The sequence below is a fragment of the Ranitomeya imitator genome, chromosome 1, assembly GCF_032444005.1.
Source record: "Ranitomeya imitator isolate aRanImi1 chromosome 1, aRanImi1.pri, whole genome shotgun sequence".
Taxonomy (NCBI): domain Eukaryota; kingdom Metazoa; phylum Chordata; class Amphibia; order Anura; family Dendrobatidae; genus Ranitomeya; species Ranitomeya imitator.
The window spans coordinates 1,233,779,901-1,233,796,333 of record NC_091282.1 but is presented as its reverse complement, the minus strand read 5'-3'; the positions used below and the strand labels follow the sequence as shown (position 1 = coordinate 1,233,796,333).

The following is a 16,433-nucleotide window of genomic DNA, read 5'->3' as shown; positions in this document are numbered from 1 at the left end:
CCAGAAGTCCTTATTTGCACACACTGAGCATGCCCAGGGCAAGATCTCCTGTTGAAGATCGAGGGTCACATGCTCAGGTACTGCAGCACATCCCATTGGTCCTTTTGGCAGGTCCTGAAAGGGCAAAACTTCTGTAGCTGTTTCCTGTGCTGCAGCTATATAAACTGCGCATGACCGCACGGCCATGCGCTAGTATTGTCTTGATATAATGTGTGTGTGTAGATGGATGTATGTCGATGGATGAAAGCTCCTAAGTATCCCTTCCTAGTGTTGTTGACTGCTCGCGGATGATGGTAGCTATCTAGCGCCCGACTAGCCATCTGCACGTAACACACATCACAGCGTCCAGTTGCTGTGTCTGCCAGTACGGCGCCGTGCGCTTCCTCTGCGCTTTCCTTACCCAAGCCTGGGTGGTTAGTGGCGTCCGTCAGTGCGGCACCGCATGCACTCTCGTGCCTTTATATACTATACAATAGTTTCCTTACACACCCAGTTGTGGTGTTGTGCCAGCAAGTGGTCTAATCGGACTTCAATCCTGAGTTGGCGTTGTGAACACTGACTTCTTGCTTGCGCTCTATGTGCGGTACCGCGATCCTGTGACGCAACAGGATCGCTTCCTTCACACAGGGTGGAGTTAACCCATGTGTGTGTATTCTTATAGTACCGCCATTGTTGTGAATTCTGTGGCAGAGCTCCCTCCTGTGGTCACAAGTGGTACTTCGGCTGATTCTCTCTGGGAGCTTCCGTTTGTGGAGGAAAGTGGTACTGCGGCTTCTGAGTTTCCTCCCTCAGGTGATCTTGTGAGCTCGTTAGGTGCTTCTCTACTTAACTCCACCTAATGCTTTGATCCATGCTTCCTGTCAATGTTCCAGTGTTGGACTTGTTTTTCCCTGGATCATTCCTGTGGCCTGCTGCTCTGCATAGCTAAGTTCTTCTTTACTATTTGTTTGCTATTTTTTCTGTCCAGCTTGTCTTATTGTTTTGCTGGAAGCTCTGGGACGCAAAGGGTGTACCTCCGTGCCGTTAGTTCGGTACGGAGGGTCTTTTTGCCCCCTTTGCGTGGTTTTCTTTACGGTTTTGTGTAGACCGCAAAGTTATCTTTCCTATCCTCGCTCTGTTAAGAAAGTCGGGCCTCACTTTGCTGAATCTATTTCATCCCTACGTTTGTCTTTTCATCTTAACTCACAGTCATTATATGTGGGGGGCTGCCTTTTCCTTTGGGGTATTTCTCTGAGGCAAGGTAGGCTTATTTTCTATCTTCAGGCTAGCTAGTTTCTCAGGCTGTGCCGAGTTGCATAGGCAGAGTTAGGCGCAATCCACGGCTGCCTCTAGTGTTGTTTGGAGAGGATTAGGGATTGCGGTCTGCAGAGTTCCCACGTCTCAGAGCTCGTTCTATGATTTTGGGTTATTGTCAGATCACTGTATGTGCTCTGACCTCCATGTCCATTGTGATACTGAATTGCCTTTCATTACAGTACAGGAAGCCAAAAGTGCTAATGATTCTCAATAGAGGGAAAAAAGAAGTTCTGACACCTTTTATTTTTCTTTGCACTGTGTTTTGCATTTTTTTTCCCCTAGACATTTGGGTGGTTCAGGACACAGGTGTAGCAATGGACATTAAAGGTCTGTCTTCATGTGTGGATCAGCTCACGGCAAGAGTTCAGAATATTCAAGATTTTGTGGTTCAGAGTTCTTTGCTAGAACCGAGAATTCCTATTCCAGATTTGTTTTTTGGAGATAGAACTAAATTTCTGAGTTTCAAAAATAATTGTAAACTATTTCTGGCCTTGAAACCTCGCTCCTCTGGTGACCCAGTTCAACAGGTTAGGATCGTCATTTCTTTTTTGCGCGGCGACCCTCAGGACTGGGCATTTTCTCTTGTGTCAGGAGATCCTGCATTGAGTAATATCGATGCGTTTTTCCTGGCGCTTGGGTTGCTGTACGATGAGCCTAATTCAGTGGATCAGGCAGAAAAAAATTTGCTGGCTCTTTGTCAGGCTCAGGATGAGATAGAGGTATATTGTCAGAAATTTAGAAAGTGGTCAGTGCTCACTCAATGGAATGAATCTGCGCTGGCAGCTATATTCAGAAAGGGTCTCTCTGAAGCCCTTAAAGATGTCATGGTGGGATTTCCTATGCCTGCTGGTTTGAATGAGACTATGTCTTTGGCCATTCAGATCGGTCGACGCTTGCGTGAGCGTAAATCTGTGCACCATTTGGCGGTATTACCTGAGCTTAAACCTGAGCCTATGCAGTGTGATAGGACTTTGACCAGAGTTGAACGGCAAGAACACAGACGTCTGAATGGTCTGTGTTTCTACTGTGGTGATTACACTCATGCTATCTCTGATTGTCCTAAGCGCACTAAGCGGTTCGCTAGGTCTGCCACCATTGGTACGGTACAGTCAAAATTTCTTCTGTCCGTTACCTTGATCTGCTCTTTGTCATCGTATTCTGTCATGGCATTTGTGGATTCAGGCGCTGCCCTGAATTTGATGGACTTGGAATATGCTAAGCGTTGTGGGTTTTTCTTGGAGCCCTTGCAGTGTCCTATTCCCTTGAGAGGAATTGATGCTACCTTTGGCCAAGAATAAGCCTCAATACTGGACCCAGCTGACCATGTGCATGGCTCCTGCACATCAGGAGGTTATTCGCTTTCTGGTATTGCATAATCTGCATGATGTGGTCGTGTTGGGGTTGCCATGGCTACAAGCCCATAATCCAGTATTAGATTGGAAATCCACGTCGGTGTCCAGCTGGGGTTGTCAGGGGGTACATGGTGATGTTCCATTTCTGTCAATTTCGTCATCCACCCCTTCTGAGGTTCCAGAGTTCTTGTCTGATTACCGGGATGTATTTGATGAGCCCAAGTCTGATACCCTACCTCCGCATAGGGATTGTGATTGTGCTATCAATTTGATTCCTGGTAGTAAATTCCCAAAAGGTCGACTGTTTAATTTATCCGTGCCTGAGCACGCCGCTATGCGCAGTTATGTGAAGGAATCCCTGGAGAAGGGGCATATTCGCCCGTCATCGTCGCCATTAGGAGCAGGGTTCTTTTTTGTAGCCAAGAAGGATGGTTCGCTGAGACCTTGTATAGATTACCGCCTTCTAAATAAGATCACAGTTAAATTTCAGTACCCCTTGCCATTGTTATCTGATTTGTTTGCTCGGATTAAGGGGGCTAGTTGGTTCACCAAGATAGATCTTCGTGGTGCGTATAATCTGGTGCGAATCAGGCGAGGCGATTAATGGAAAACTGCATTTAATACGCCCGAGGGTCATTTTGAGTATCTAGTGATGCCATTCGGACTTGCCAATGCTCCATCAGTGTTTCAGTCCTTTATGCATGACATCTTCCGAGAGTACCTGGATAAATTCCTGATTGTGTACTTGGATGACATTTTGATCTTCTCGGATGATTGGGAGTCTCATGTGAAGCAGGTCAGAACGGTTTTTCAGGTCCTGCGTGCTAATTCTTTGTTTGTGAAGGGATCGAAGTGTCTCTTTGGTGTGCAGAAGGTTTCATTTTTGGGGTTCATCTTTTCCCCTTCTACTATCGAGATGGATCCTGTTAAGGTCCAAGCCATCCATGATTGGACTCAGCCGACATCTCTAAAAAGTCTGCAAAAGTTCCTGGGCTTTGCTAATTTTTATCGTCGCTTCATCTGCAATTTTTCTAGTATTGCTAAACCATTGACCGATTTGACCAAGAAGGGTGCTGATGTGGTCAATTGGTCTTCTGCTGCTGTGGAGGCTTTTCAGGAGTTGAAGCGTCGTTTTTCTTCTGCCCCTGTGTTGTGTCAGCCAGATGTTTCTCTTCCGTTCCAGGTCGAGGTTGATGCTTCTGAGATTGGAGCAGGGGCTGTTTTGTCGCAGAGAGGTTCTGATTGCTCAGTGATGAAACCATGCGCTTTTTTTTCTAGGAAGTTTTCGCCTGCTGAGCGAAATTATGATGTGGGCAACCGAGAGTTGCTGGCCATGAAGTGGGCATTCGAAGAGTGGCGTCATTGGCTTGAAGGAGCTAAGCATCGCGTGGTGGTATTGACTGATCATAAGAACTTGACTTATCTCGAGTCTGCTAAGCGTTTGAATCCTAGACAGGCTCGTTGGTCGCTGTTTTTTGCCCGTTTTGACTTTGTGATTTCGTACCTTCCGGGCTCTAAAAATGTGAAGGCGGATGCTCTGTCTAGGAGTTTTGTGCCCGACTCTCCGGGTTTGTCTGAGCCGGCAGGTATCCTCAAGGAAGGAGTAATTGTGTCTGCCATCTCCCCTGATTTGCGGCGGGTGCTGCAAAAATTTCAGGCTAATAAACCTGATCGTTGTCCAGCGGAGAAACTGTTTGTCCCTGATAGGTGGACGAATAAAGTTATCTCTGAGGTTCATTGTTCGGTGTTGGCTGGTCATCCTGGAATCTTTGGTTCCAGAGAGTTAGTGGCTAGATCCTTTTGGTGGCCATCTCTGTCGCGGGATGTGCGTACTTTTGTGCAGTCCTGTGGGATTTGTGCTCGGGCTAAGCCCTGCTGTTCTCGTGCCAGTGGGTTGCTTTTGCCCTTGCCGGTCCCGAAGAGGTCTTGGACACATATCTCTATGGATTTTATTTCAGATCTTCCCGTTTCTCAAAAGATGTCAGTCATTTGGGTGGTCTGTGATCGCTTTTCTAAGATGGTCCATCTGGTACCCTTGTCTAAATTGCCTTCCTCCTCTGATTTGGTGCCATTGTTCTTCCAGCATGTGGTTCGTTTACATGGCATTCCAGAGAATATCGTTTCTGACAGAGGTTCCCAGTTTGTTTCGAGGTTTTGGCGAGCCTTTTGTGGTAGGATGGGCATTGACTTGTCTTTTTCCTCGGCTTTCCATCCTCAGACTAATGGCCAGACCGAACGAACCAATCAGACCTTGGAAACATATCTGAGATGCTTTGTTTCTGCCGATCAGGATGACTGGGTGTCCTTTTTGCCTTTGGCTGAGTTCGCCCTTAATAATCGGGCCAGCTCGGCTACCTTGGTTTCGCCATTTTTCTGCAATTCTGGGTTCCATCCTCATTTCTCTTCAGGACAGGTTGAGTCTTCGGACTGTCCTGGTGTGGATACTGTGGTGGACAGGTTGCAGCAGATTTGGACTCATGTAGTGGACAATTTGACCTTGTCCCAGGAGAAGGCTCAACGTTTCGCTAATCGCAGACGCCGTGTGGGTCCCCGACTTCGTGTTGGGGATCTGGTTTGGTTATCTTCTCGTCATATTCCTTTGAAGGTTTCCTCTCCTAAGTTTAAACCTCGTTTCATTGGTCCGTGTAGGATTTCTGAGGTTCCTAATCCTGTGTCTTTTCGTCTGACCCTCCCAGATTCTTTTTCCATACATAACGTATTCCACAGGTCATTGTTGCGGAGATACGTGGCACCTATGGTTCCTTCTGTTGACCCTCCTGCCCCGGTTTTGGTGGAGGGGGAATTGGAGTATATTGTGGAGAAGATTTTGGATTCTCGTGTTTCAAGACGGAAACTCCAATATCTGGTTAAATGGAAGGGTTATGCTCAGGAAGATAATTCCTGGGTTTTTGCCTCGGATGTCCATGCTCCCGATCTTGTTCGTGCCTTTCATGTGGCTCATCCTGGTCGGCCTGGGGGCTCTGGTGAGGGTTCGGTGACCCCTCCTCAAGGGGGGGTACTGTTGTGAATTCTGTGGCAGAGCTCCCTCCTGTGGTCACAAGTGGTACTTCGGCTGATTCTCTCTGGGAGCTTCCGTTTGTGGAGGAAAGTGGTACTGCGGCTTCTGAGTTTCCTCCCTCAGGTGATCTTGTGAGCTCGTTAGGTGCTTCTCTACTTAACTCCACCTAATGCTTTGATCCATGCTTCCTGTCAATGTTCCAGTGTTGGACTTGTTTTTCCCTGGATCATTCCTGTGGCCTGCTGCTCTGCATAGCTAAGTTCTTCTTTGCTATTTGTTTGCTATTTTTTCTGTCCAGCTTGTCTTATTGTTTTGCTGGAAGCTCTGGGACGCAAAGGGTGTACCTCCGTGCCGTTAGTTCGGTACGGAGGGTCTTTTTGCCCCCTTTGCGTGGTTTTCTTTAGGGTTTTGTGTAGACCGCAAAGTTATCTTTCCTATCCTCGCTCTGTTAAGAAAGTCGGGCCTCACTTTGCTGAATCTATTTCATCCCTACGTTTGTCTTTTCATCTTAACTCACAGTCATTATATGTGGGGGGCTGCCTTTTCCTTTGGGGTATTTCTCTGAGGCAAGGTAGGCTTATTTTCTATCTTCAGGCTAGCTAGTTTCTCAGGCTGTGCCGAGTTGCATAGGCAGAGTTAGGCGCAATCCACGGCTGCCTCTAGTGTTGTTTGGAGAGGATTAGGGATTGCGGTCTGCATAGTTCCCACGTCTCAGAGCTCGTTCTATGATTTTGGGTTATTGTCAGATCACTGTATGTGCTCTGACCTCCATGTCCATTGTGATACTGAATTGCCTTTCATTACACGCCATATAGTCCGTCTTTACTAGCAGCAGGGTTTTTACCTGCACGGTGGACCTCGGACTGCGAACGCACCTGGTTCCATATCATCTTGTACTTGGTGCGTTCCGCCAGTCCTTAACACAGTATTACACACTAGGCTTTCTGTGCCCCAACATTTGAGAGAGATGGCACACACAGGACTGGCACTCAAGCAGAAATGCCAATATTAATCTCCCACTATTTTTTTGTTTCTGGGAGAATTATCAAGAAATCAGGCCCAGTATTACACACTACGCTTTCTGTGCCCCAAAATTTGAGAGAGATGGCACACACAGGACTGGCACTCAAGCAGAAATGCCAATCTTAATCTCCCACTATTTTTTGGTTTCTGGGAGAATTATCAAGAAATCAGGCCCAGTATTACACACTAGGCTTTCTGTGCCCCAAAATTTGAGAGAGATGGCACACACAGGACTGGCACTCAAGCAGAAATGCCAATATTAATCTCCCACTATTTTTTTTTTTAGGGGGAATTTAAAAAAAAACACAGTATTATAGACACTAGGCTTTCTGTGCCCCACAATTTGAGAGAGATGGCACACACGACTGGCACTCAAGCACAAATGCCAATATTAATCTCCCACTCTTTTTTTTAAGGGAGAATTAAAAACCCCCCAAAAAATACAACAGTATTCAAATTACAGACAACCCAGTATGCCCCTGTTAGGCCCCTTTCACACAGCAGTTTTTTGCTATCAGTTGCAATCCATTGAATTTTGAAAACAACAGATCTGGCGACTGATGCCGCCAGATCCGTTTTTTTTCCTCTTAGACCCGTATTAGTGACAGATTGCGATGGATGGCCCCACGTTTCATCTGTCATTCACCGGATCCGTCAAAAATTGTTTGTCCGGCGACAACTGACAAAGTAACATCTTTTGTGTCCGTTGAAAAAACGGACAGCGCTGGATCCGTCGCCGTCCATCATTTGCTCGAATGAAAGCCTATGGGCACCGGATCCGTCAAAAGACGGAATCCCGCGATGGTTTCCTTTTTTTTAACTGAGCATGCTCCGTTTTTTTCAGGATCCAAGTAGCCAGATCCGCTAATCCGATCCGCTCAAAAACCAGATCCGTCGCATCAGCTTTTCACAATCTGTGATGGATCCGTCGATCCGTCAAGCCAACAGATTGTGACTGATAGTAAAAAAACTGATGTGTGTTAGGTGCCTTATACGTATATTGGGTGGCTGAGCCGTCAATCACAGCGTCCTTAGGACACAGTGAGTGGTGGATTTGTGGCATCTTAAATCTAAATATAAAGGGCAGCATGCCAGTACAATGTTATAATAGTGTAGAAACTCACTAGGGAAAAATAGATAACACACTAAAAACTGCCATTGACCCGGCCAATTCCTGTACAGGCAAGAGATCCTGACCCCGCAGCCCCTATTGGTTCTTACACGAGCAAAGATAGCCTTAACCACAGACTAGATGATGGCAACTTGGAGCTATGCTGCCTGAAAGAGCATTAAGTGCTTCACATTCCTCCTAAAGAACCAGAGGGCATACCAGAGTGCGAATTACCTACAAAAGGGAAAGTGTGCTGAAATACAAAGAGATTCCAGAGTGAGTAAAACAGTCCATGAAATACAAAATAAAAGGGTTGAGTACATACTGTTAGAAAATAGGCGCAGGATATAAAACATAAAAAGCAAAGCGTTAAACCCCAGCTGGTCTTTCACTGACTGGCTTAAACTGCAACAGTATTCCTTCAAATGAGAGTATCACCAGCAGGAAATACCAGCAGAGGGAAAGTATATAAAGCACACCCAGTTATGAGAGATCACAGCTTTCCTGTCTCTGAGTAACAGGGATTCAAGCTTGAGGAGGCTAATTTGCATATTCCAGGTGCCTTCTGGGAAAAGCGAAGAGTCTCCCTAAGCTAGAAGATCGTTGGGTACAGCCGGGACCAGCTGCTTGGAAAGCATCACCAAACCAGGGATTTAAGCTTGAGGAGGCTAATTTGCATATTCCAGGTGCCTTCTGGGAAAAGCGAAGAGTCTCCCTAAGCTAGAAGATCGTTGGGTACAGCCGGGACCAGCTGCTTGGAAAGCATCACCAAACCAGGGATTCAAGCTTGAGGAGGCTAATTTGCATATTCCAGGTGCCTTCTGGGAAAAGCGAAGAGTCTCCCTAAGCTAGAAGATCGTTGGGTACAGCCGGGACCAGCTGCTTGGAAAGCATCACCAAACCGCGTGCAGTAATTTTTGCCTGTAGGACATTATTGCAAGAGAGCTTGGCTGAGTAGATTACACAAGAAGGAAAACACACAGCAAGTCAGCAGGATCTAGGAGCAACATGGCAGATGTGACAACCTACATGGTGAGCTGCAGCATGTGCTACATGTTCACAGATCGACCAGAAGAAGAATCAAATTTCACCTGTCAGAAGTGTAGACTAGTGGCCCTTTTAGAAGAAAAGGTGCGGGGTCTGGAAGAAAGAATAGCAACTTTGAAACTCATCAAAGAGAATGAAGACTTTCTAGACAGAACAGAAGCATCTCTACTGGTCACAGAAGGTGCAAAAAGTGTCAGAGAACCTCCAAAAGCAGATGAGTGGAAGCATGTGACCAAAAGAAGCAAGAAGACCATGGAGAAATCACCAACCACACAACTGAAGAACCGATATCAAATCTTTGTAGAGGATGAAGATGGCACACCTAAGGATGAAGCAATACCAGCAAGCAAAAAAGAAAAGGGCACACAGCAACAAGTGACAGCAAAAAGTACAGCCAAGAAGAAACGAAGAGTGGTGGTGGTGGGAGACTCACTACTGAGAGGCACAGAAGCAGCCATCTGCAGACCGGACATAACTGCAAGAGAAGTATGCTGCCTTCCAGGTGCGATGATCAAGGATGTGACCGATAGGATACCAAAGCTCTTCATCTCCAAGGACGTCCACCCATTTCTTCTGATACATGTTGGCACCAATGACACGGCAAGGAAGGACCTACCGACAATCTGCAAAGACTTTGAAGAGTTGGGGAAGAAAGTAAAGGAACTGGATGCACAGGTAGTATTTTCTTCTATCCTTCCAGTAGACGGGCATGGCACCAGGAGATGGAACAAGATCCTTGATGCAAACAACTGGCTAAGACGATGGTGCAGACAACAAGGATTCGGATTCCTGGACCACGGTGTGAATTACTTGTACGATGGACTCCTCGCCAGAGACGGACTACACCTCAACAAACCTGGGAAACACATATTCGCCAGAAGACTCGCTACACTCATCAGGAGGGCGTTAAACTAGAAGAAGAGGGGACGGGAAGAAAAACATTAGACTTGAACAAAGAAGATCCAGGAAAACATACTCAGAAGGGAGGTAAGAACATTTCTAAAACAATCCACAGCGAGGAGATTGGAACAAAACAAAATCCTCTAAACTGCATGCTCGCAAACGCCAGAAGCCTGACAAACAAGATGGAAGAACTAGAAGCAGAAATATCTACAGGTAACTTTGACATAGTGGGAATAACCGAGACATGGTTAGATGAAAGCTATGACTGGGCAGTTAACTTACAGGGTTACAGTCTGTTTAGAAAGGATCGTAAAAATCGGAGAGGAGGAGGGGTTTGTCTCTATGTAAAGTCTTGTCTAAAGTCCACTTTAAGGGAGGATATTAGCGAAGGAAATGAGGATGTCGAGTCCATATGGGTCGAAATTCATGGAGGGAAAAATGGTAACAAAATTCTCATTGGGGTATGTTACAAACCCCCAAATATAACAGAAACCATGGAAAGTCTACTTCTAAAGCAGATAGATGAAGCTGCAACCCATAATGAAGTACTGGTTATGGGGGACTTTAACTACCCGGATATTAACTGGGAAACAGAAACCTGTGAAACCCATAAAGGCAACAGGTTTCTGCTAATAACCAAGAAAAATTATCTTTCACAATTGGTGCAGAATCCAACCAGAGGAGCAGCACTTTTAGACCTAATACTATCTAATAGACCTGACAGAATAACAAATCTGCAGGTGGTTGGGCATTTAGGAAATAGCGACCACAATATTGTGCAGTTTCACCTGTCTTTCACTAGGGGGACTTGTCAGGGAGTCACAAAAACATTGAACTTTAGGAAGGCAAAGTTTGACCAGCTTAGAGATGCCCTTAATCTGGTAGACTGGGACAATATCCTCAGAAATAAGAATACAGATAATAATTGGGAAATGTTTAAGAACATCCTAAATAGGCAGTGTAAGCGGTTTATACCTTGTGGGAATAAAAGGACTAGAAATAGGAAAAACCCAATGTGGCTAAACAAAGAAGTAAGACAGGCAATTAACAGTAAAAAGAAAGCATTTGCACTACTAAAGCAGGATGGCACCATTGAAGCTCTAAAAAACTATAGGGAGAAAAATACTTTATCTAAAAAACTAATTAAAGCTGCCAAAAAGGAAACAGAGAAGCACATTGCTAAGGAGAGTAAAACTAATCCCAAACTGTTCTTCAACTATATCAATAGTAAAAGAATAAAAACTGAAAATGTAGGCCCCTTAAAAAATAGTGAGGAAAGAATGGTTGTAGATGACGAGGAAAAAGCTAACATATTAAACACCTTCTTCTCCACGGTATTCACGGTGGAAAATGAAATGCTAGGTGAAATCTCAAGAAATAATGAAAACCCTATATTAAGGGTCACCAATCTAACCCAAGAAGAGGTGCGAAACCGGCTAAATAAGATAAAAATAGATAAATCTCCGGGTCCGGATGGCATACACCCACGAGTACTAAGAGAACTAAGTAATGTAATAGATAAACCATTATTTCTTATTTTTAGGGACTCTATAGCGACAGGGTCTGTTCCGCAGGATTGGCGCATAGCAAATGTGGTGCCAATATTCAAAAAGGGCTCTAAAAGTGAACCTGGAAATTATAGGCCAGTAAGTCTAACCTCAATTGTTGGTAAAATATTTGAAGGGTTTCTGAGGGATGTTATTCTGGATTATCTCAATGAGAATAACTGTTTAACTCCATATCAGCATGGGTTTATGAGAAATCGCTCCTGTCAAACCAATCTAATCAGTTTTTATGAAGAGGTAAGCTATAGGCTGGACCACGGTGAGTCATTGGACGTGGTATATCTCGATTTTTCCAAAGCGTTTGATACCGTGCCGCACAAGAGGTTGGTACACAAAATGAGAATGCTTGGTCTGGGGGAAAATGTGTGTAAATGGGTTAGTAACTGGCTTAGTGATAGAAAGCAGAGGGTGGTTATAAATGGTATAGTCTCTAACTGGGTCGCTGTGACCAGTGGGGTACCGCAGGGGTCGGTATTGGGACCTGTTCTCTTCAACATATTCATTAATGATCTGGTAGAAGGTTTACACAGTAAAATATCGATATTTGCAGATGATACAAAACTATGTAAAGCAGTTAATACAAGAGAAGATAGTATTCTGCTACAGATGGATCTGGATAAGTTGGAAACTTGGGCTGAAAGGTGGCAGATGAGGTTTAACAATGATAAATGTAAGGTTATACACATGGGAAGAAGGAATCAATATCACCATTACACACTGAATGGGAAACCACTGGGTAAATCTGACAGGGAGAAGGACTTGGGGATCCTAGTTAATGATAAACTTACCTGGAGCAGCCAGTGCCAGGCAGCAGCTGCCAAGGCAAACAGCATCATGGGGTGCATTAAAAGAGGTCTGGATACACATGATGAGAGCATTATACTGCCTCTGTACAAATCCCTAGTTAGACCGCACATGGAGTACTGTGTCCAGTTTTGGGCACCGGTGCTCAGGAAGGATATAATGGAACTAGAGAGAGTACAAAGGAGGGCAACAAAATTAATAAAGGGGATGGGAGAACTACAATACCCAGATAGATTAGCGAAATTAGGATTATTTAGTCTAGAAAAAAGACGACTGAGGGGCGATCTAATAACCATGTATAAGTATATAAGGGGACAATACAAATATCTCGCTGAGGATCTGTTTATACCAAGGAAGGTGACGGGCACAAGGGGGCATTCTTTGCGTCTGGAGGAGAGAAGGTTTTTCCACCAACATAGAAGAGGATTCTTTACTGTTAGGGCAGTGAGAATCTGGAATTGCTTGCCTGAGGAGGTGGTGATGGCGAACTCAGTCGAGGGGTTCAAGAGAGGCCTGGATGTCTTCCTGGAGCAGAACAATATTGTATCATACAATTATTAGGTTCTGTAGAAGGACGTAGATCTGGGTATTTATTATGATGGAATATAGGCTGAACTGGATGGACAAATGTCTTTTTTCGGCCTTACTAACTCTGTTACTATGTTACTAAATGTTCAGAAGCTCCAGCCTCAGCATAGAGGACATTATACAACAGTACTGAGCAGTGTAGCTTATATTAGTTTATGTTTGGATGTGACGGTCATATTTTTGAAATTTGTTTTGATTAGCCTTCTGACTGAGAACTCTGACTCTTATCCACAGACATTTTTAATTACAGCAGGACCCTACCCCTCCACAGATATATAGATTTCAGTCCAAGAGAGGATTCACAGGTTCCCATACAGATGAAGACTTTATTCTAAGAGAGGAATGGCATTTAGGGTTGAGCGAAACGAGTCGGCCATTTTCAGAAGTTGCCGACTTTTGGCAAAGTCGGGTTTCATGAAACCCGACCCGACCCCTGTGTGGGGTCGGCCATGAGGTCGGGCGATCTTCTGATCTGGAATCGGAATTCCGATACTGAGTTCCGATATGTTTGCGATATCGGGAATCGGTATCGGAATCCATATTTAAGTGTAAAATAAAGAATAAAAATAAAAAATATTGATATACTCACCCTCGGACGCGCCCTGGTTCAAACCGCTGCAACCGGCAGTCTCCCCTCCTAAGAATGAGCGCGTGAAGGACCTGCGGTGACGTTGCGGCTTGTGATTGGTCGCGTGAGCGGTCACATGGGTGGTCACGCGACCAATCACAAGCCGCGACGTCATCTAAGGTCCTTCACTTGCTCATTTTTAGGAACGCAGGCTGCCGGTTAGAACCAGGGCGCGTCCGAGGGTGAGCATATCCCTATTTTTTATTTTTATTCTTTATTTTACACATTAATATGGATCCCAGGGCCTGAAGGAGAGTTTCCTCTCCTTCAGACCCTGGGAACCATTAGTATCCCATTGCACTGCATTGGGTTTCGTGTTTCGGCCGACCCCGACTTTTCTATAGGATCGGCCAATTTCACTCGACCCGACTTTTGAGAAAGTCGGGTTTCGTGAAACCCGACCCGATCCTAAAAAAAGAAAAGTCACTCAACCCTAATGGCATTGTTAGGTCCTGGAAATGAGAAACCCCTTAACGTGGTCTTCCAGGTACACATGAATTAGCCAATTTATGCACTAAGCATTATCAATCTTTCATATTTCTAGTGCACTAATGCAATTCAATTTTCATATTTAATATTTGCATGCTATAGCGCTTCAGAGTGCTGCTTTATTTGTTTGATTTTCAGTGTAGCTGTGAATTCAACACTATGGTGAGATAAAGCACTTACTAGAAAACAGCAGCATAGGACTGTGTGCGTCTTTCTGCTTCTGACTAGCCCACAGCTCCTCCATTCTTCTGGCCTCTCTTTAGTTCAGATTTAGTGGGGAGGGGACAGATCTGATTATAAGTGGAGAAAGAAGTATATTGATTTATGCAAATGTTTCGATATGACATTATCTACTGTATGTAAAAATAGGACATCAATCCTTACCCCCTCCAAAAAAAGTTGTATAATATCCTTTACAACTTTTCTATCAAATATTATACAATATAAAGTTTAAACTAGTTTTCAATGTATTATTTTGCCTTTACATAAAATGTAGCGAGAAGGCAAACCTTTTGTAAATTTGACCCCCTCTCTGGATAATAGTAAAAAATGAAGTGAAAAATCTAAAATGAAACATAAAATTCACCCGAACTTTTTGTATTTTCAGGTGTTATCATATCTAAGCACCCTTTCTGAAAAGAAGAACAGAAGGAAATTGGATGGACATCATTGATCTCAGTGCTGCCATGGAAAGTCTGTGCACTTGTCTATGACAAAAGCCGCTGCAGAGAAATGTAGAATTTGCTGTAAAGTGAATGTACCCAAGATGGAAATAATCACCACTTGTGCCCAGATCTCTTCAATAATATATTAAAGGACCTTCTTTATTTTTTTTATATATATATTTTTTTATTTCGTATTGATATATAAAATTCCAATTTTGGGAAAAAAAAGAAAGTCCTAAGTGATCTACAAATGCAAGCTAAGCAAACATACTGCAGCAGCGCCATAAATGAAATGCATTGCTTATGTAATGAAACATGATATAAAGAGAAAAGACCGTACAATTCCAACCTGAAGCTACCTTTAAACATTCAATAAGAGCAAAAAATATTGCACATTCGGCAACAATTTAACCAGTTTGTGTAGATGACATTTCTTATAGAATTTAATGCTTGGTTTTCTTCAGACTCGACAGGATGAATCATCTTTTGAGAAATACAGCCGTTAAATTCCATCTTATCGGTGAGTTGTTCAGTTGTACAGCTGACTTTGCACCGTGCATTAGAAATGTTTTTTTTTTTATTATCTCTCCTCTGTTAAATTTTATTCGATCCCTGAAATGTGACCCAATGGGGCAAATTTATCAATGGTGTCAGAATGTAAAATGATTTAAAAAAATGTGTCGAAATAGTGCAAAGGGAAAAATGGTTGTTGCCTTAAAATTTGTCTTGGCTGGCATATACTGAATGCACAATAATATTTGGAGTAAGAAATGATCATTCTAGATGTAGCAACCTCGGCCTTCAAGGGGTTGTCCAGGTTTGGGATGAAAGTCTGCAATCACTCTATGTGACCGCAGACTTGTATAGACTCACAACATGAAGTGTCAGTATTTTCCAGTGCCAGCGATGAGAGTGGATGGTCGTGTGATAGCAATAAAGTGATAGCATAATCCCTGCCACATTCTAACTAGAAGTGCTCGATTCTGCACGTCTAGTCTGAATGTGGCCAAATAATTGCATATCATATTCCTGCCATCACTGGCACAAGAGAATCCTGACAGTGTGCAATGCACGCACTTTGAGAATTAGCAAATCTACAGTCATATGGAGTAATTTCAGGCTGTCATTCCTAATCTGGATTGGCAGTTTGGAGCTTTGACTTTTTTAAATGTAAAAGATTATTTTCATTTTGTATCAGTGTGTTCTGAAACCAAAAGTTTTTAGTTTCTATTGATGTAATTTTGAGGTGACTTTTTAATCTTTTTCTCAGAATGTGGGCTGGAGTTGGTGTTGGGGTTGGTAGATTGCACTAAACAAAATAAATAGTAAAGTGCAATCGCAAACCGGGTTCCACTGTGCAGAAATGTTGAACTTGTGCTGGTGAGCAATGATGGAACACATGGCGAGCGATTACTTGTACACACAGAGTTGACACCACCCATTGGGGACAGGAGGATCAGTTCCAAGCTCTGTTACTCCACAGAGAGGAACTGTACAGAAACGAAAGAGATGCTCTGCTTCTGAGCTGTGTCACTCGCACACAGAAATGAAAGAGCTGCTCTGCAACTGAGCTGTATATAAGAAATTAGTGTGCACTCTGCTATATATAAATGGGGTGCTGGTGTAACGGACAGAAAGTCCTCAGTTGCAGTTATAAAGAGATACACCGCACTCACGAATGGAATATATTGCAAATCATATAACAATTTATTTATGTACATACATATCAACGGTAGCAATACAAATATATGCAATAGAAGCGTATTCAAATGACGTTTCGAACCCAACCGGGTTCTTACTCATAAACCGCTGTGGAAGAAATGGGGAAAATACAAAACGCATAAATCATAACGGGTCATACATAACAATATGAACACAAAAAGGCACCAAGCCTAAAAAGGTTACCCCAAGAAAAGAAGGAGATATACCTATACCAAAAGGAA

General features: G+C 43.8%; 1 long non-coding RNA gene across 1 annotated transcript in view; it reads left to right on the top strand.

Moving 5' to 3' along the window:
- Positions 1-15,188, top strand: part of LOC138658397 (uncharacterized) — a 158,216-nt gene extending 143,028 nt beyond the window's left edge. Inside the window, exon 3 of the long non-coding RNA XR_011317487.1 lies at positions 14,433-15,188. This is a non-coding gene — a long non-coding RNA (uncharacterized lncRNA). The remainder of the gene's footprint in view (positions 1-14,432) is intronic.
- Positions 15,189-16,433: the final 1,245 nt, after the last annotated feature.